The following is a 4,262-nucleotide window of genomic DNA, read 5'->3' as shown; positions in this document are numbered from 1 at the left end:
CAACCTGCCATGGGTGGTTGTAAAGGAAGTTCTAATTTTTATATTTGATTACTAGCTTCAAGTTCTTAATCAATGCCTTCAAATTTTGGTGGGCATGTAGAATTAAATACAACTTTCTACTTCTTTAAGGTGTAGTTAATGAAAAGTAAATTAAAATTATTATGATCAGCTAATGCATGCCCATTTGATAGATTGGTTAATATGTTAGCAATGAAGAGAAGACAAGATTAAGACAACTTAATTGCTAAAAAAATGGATAATGTGGAAATAATTCTATTATCAGGATTTTTTTTTTTTTTTTTTTGGGTATGGAAGGATCGATTTTGATTATTAATTTACAAGACTAGATATATTCATGCAGTGGAGGTAGGTAATGTAAAAGTTTTATCTCTTTGCAAGAATGTGTAGGACATTGTTAATTTATGTCATATTTCCATTTTATTATGAGAGTTAGAATTCATGCTGTTATATATCTGTTATTTATTCTTTTTATATTTTAAGCTATTTCAAATGTAAAAGAAGAGACTCCAAGTATAAAAGAATATAAATTCAATCATCTTCTGGCTTTTGACTTATTTAAGTCAATTACTAGATTCAGAGTTTATCTTATTCAGTATGAGTGATTCTAATTTGTCCATAATTGAATGTATGTCTAATCTTCACATATCAATGTTTATCCATAAAACTTCCTATATTATTTATACACATAGTTTTAACTCTTAGTTTGTTGACGTGTTGAGGACACATCTTGAAAGTATAAAACTGTATCCTTAACAAATATTACAATTATTAAGGACTTAATGTTAGGGGCTTAATTTCAATTTTTGATAACTGTATATATAAAATTTGATCTTAAGTAATAAATGTTTCTCTAATTTTTTAAAATCTATTTTTACCTTCTTTTCTTTTGTTTTCACAACTTTTTTTTAATGCCATTTTCTATAATTATATGAAAACAATGCAATTTATAATATGAATTTTTTTAATTCATCTCAATTTTGAAAATAAAAATTATTTAAAACGATAAAACTCATTAAAGCGGTTGTGTATTATTGAATGTTTTCAAGTTTATAAAATCAGTGATTTTTTTTTTTAAAAATTTTATATGCATAAGACATAACTCTCAAAAAAGTTATTTTTTGGTCCCACCCCTGGCTCCTGCCATGTTGCATGTCAACAAGAATGCCACTCACTATGGCAACTAAACCCCATTATCAATTTAGCTGAAGTATCAACTCCATGAGCAAGCTTGAGCCTCATTTTTCTCAGAAAATCATTTTAGATATGCTAATAAAAGTTTTTCTCCACAAAAGCAGTATTAAACCCACCTTTAAAGTTCTCAGTGGATGGAAATGCCAATCCTTAAAAGGCAAAAAATAGCAAAATCACCAAACTCACATAGTAAACTCACCAAACCCACGCCAAGAATAGAACACAGTGCACAGTAAATAAGAAATTGCTAATTCACAACCTCTAGTTGACATTAATAGTTTACATTTTCAACCTGGTTTGATATATAACCCCATAGTTGTGCATACAAAATCACAACAACCCAGAATATCATTACTGCAACAACAAGGAAAGTCACCACTGAAGATTTCCACCCCTTTCTTCATCATATGGCTAGACTAGATATAATTAGACTAAACACAGTGATGACATTAGGGGAACTTAACTCTTCATTCTCATTCAATATCTACAGAATTATAAAAGGAAATTGCTAGAGTGTTGTCCTAGAAGTGCTGCCTCATGTGAAGCAAACCATCTGGTCAGCTGGACTAGGCTAATCTAGAACTTTCACACTTTACTCCATAGGTTTATCTATGCTTCTCCAGTCTAAAACTCCCACGTTTCAGAACCAAGCAACTCAAAGAAAAAATGAATTCACATATAAGATTTATATCTTTTAGAATAAAAGCTGTGAACAATTTATGCCATATGCAAGATCTATATTGTTAAATAGCGCACATAAACAAATGAGCAGCTTCAAGAATAGTAAACAAGACGGGTAAGCATGAGCATATAGTCCGAGCCATTAATAGAAGTATAGAAATCAGTAAATGAAGGTAAATTCACTCCTGTATTGAGTGTACATCATAAAATATGTATCTTCAAATGTGTCTCCTATGTAAATACAAACAAAAGATAGGTATACTAAATTTCAACATCTGCAGTCAAGTCAAAGCTTAATCATCAGTTCTAAATTTTATATATGGCCAAAAAAGCTACTTACCAGATTGTCTTCAGTATGCTGTACTATCTGGTCACAACACAAATTAGGGAAAGCTTACATAAGCACTAAAGAAAGATTGATCATGAGTGAACAATTTCCACTACATATGGAAAACTCATGTCAATAAAAATTTCATTTCTTTATACACTGCAATCATTTTCAAAAAATTAAGAATCAAAACATCATCAAGTTTGTTGCTGTACCAACAACAAAAGGTTCCATCAACAACCGAGTCAAGAAGTAAAATAGTATACCCAATGTAATAGATATAGGAAGGGCAGGAAGAGCTTGACGGCACACAGACAGCAAAATCAGAGTACACCCAAGTCCAGATAATATTTCCAGGTATCAAGCATATACTGTCATCAAATCATACATAGCAGCCCTCCCCACAAGAACACTGTAAAAAACAAAGTCTCCAAGACCAAGTTTGAGACCTCTACTCACTTCCATGCCATCCTCCAAGCCATCCCTCCTTGTTGGCTCCCCCAACCCCATCCTATCAACAAGAGGTGACATCTCCTCCTCCACAACAATCTCATTTTCCCTATTGACAATCACTGTTGAATACTCAGATGATGAACCACTAATTTTGTCTTGCAATGCATCATCTTTCAGTTCTTTGACATGAGCTCCTTGCAAGCTGCACTTCCGAATTCACAACTGCCATCCACCTTCCTTGGTGGTGCAACTCAATTGTTGTTTCCTCAAGATCCGGTGACTCCTTTTATCCCTGCAGCGTCACAGGGTAATTGTTATTTGACACTTGCTACTGAAATTTATTTTTACTATGTACGGGACAACTGCTGTTTGTGATCTGCTTGTTTGATGGTAGTTTAAAGCATTTTATTGGATATGAGCACCTGCATAGACATGAAACATCCTTAACAAAAGGCATTTTTTTTAATCTTTCTGTCCAATATGCAGGTGGCGTAGTATACCTGTCTGGGCAGGCACCAACCTCGCAATTACCGTAAGTTTGTTATTTGCTCTTGCTATTATTTTAGTGGTGCCTGTAATAATTGTTGTTGAAACAGTGAAATCACTTTTAGGCTTTCTATTTGTTGTCATTTAGCTAAGTTATGAGTTGTTTTTTATTACAATATTTGAATTAAGCAAGTTTGGGAGAGATTGCCTGATTGCTAGCATGCTTGTTTGCTCAAAACGTGGTCTTATGTGATCTAGTCGTATGTTGTTCACCATAAAGCATACTTTTTTTCGGTCGCTGTAGTGGTTAAGATGAATTACCTTTCACTGAAAACTTGAAGCAAGACTTCACATCTGTTACATATTTACCCTCATCTGAAACCTATACATCTTACCTGTTAATAATTGAAGAACTTCAACTTATTATTGGTCCGTTGACACCTTTCTGCCTCCATACCTGGCCTTAATCTAGATATTTACATTCCGTGACATGCTAATCACTTATCATACTAATCTGGGCCCCAAAATTCTCACTTTTTGGTATACTTAATCGCCGAAATGAGCAACATGCAGAGTTTATAAAAGGTCCTTGCATAAAAAAAATGTAGAAAGAAAATTGGAACGGTGTCATACAAGGTGGCTAACTCAAATATTAAGTTCATACTTCATTTCAGATGCCCCTCGATGCCAAGTTGCTTCTTATCTTTGTATCTATTACCAATGCAGGAAAAGCGCTTTTTCTGGCTACACTTTTTGAAAGTTGTTAGTTTTATATGAATTTTACCTTTTATTTTCTAGAAATCATCATTTCGTAGATGATATAACATTCTGGTTGTGATACGCTTTTTACAAATTATTTGCTGGCGGTTTCTAAACCGTTCAAATAAGTTGACCAAATATGAACAGACACTATTACCTATTCTAGATTCGACCTTTAACCTGTTACTCTTTAGCATTTTATATAACTAACTTGGTCTCTCTTTCATTTCAGGAATGTCCCAGCTCAAGGACATGTTGCTTCTGTAGGAGGAAATCCACGTGCGTAGATTTCCTCCAGCAAAACTATTCTGAGTTGGTAGTGAATTTTCCAGTGACTAATTGT

The 4,262-nt window shown here is 33.4% G+C and overlaps 1 long non-coding RNA gene across 1 annotated transcript; it reads left to right on the top strand.

Moving 5' to 3' along the window:
* The first annotated feature begins 2,825 nt into the window (after positions 1-2,825).
* LOC123221359 lies at positions 2,826-4,200 on the top strand. Its single transcript, XR_006503259.1, has 3 exons — positions 2,826-2,981; positions 3,161-3,206; positions 4,152-4,200. It is a non-coding gene; the product is annotated as an uncharacterized LOC123221359 (long non-coding RNA).
* Positions 4,201-4,262: the final 62 nt, after the last annotated feature.

This window comes from Mangifera indica, chromosome 7 (assembly GCF_011075055.1).
Source record: "Mangifera indica cultivar Alphonso chromosome 7, CATAS_Mindica_2.1, whole genome shotgun sequence".
Classification (NCBI taxonomy): Eukaryota; Viridiplantae; Streptophyta; class Magnoliopsida; order Sapindales; family Anacardiaceae; genus Mangifera; species Mangifera indica.
This window is presented reverse-complemented; position numbering and strand designations above follow the sequence as displayed.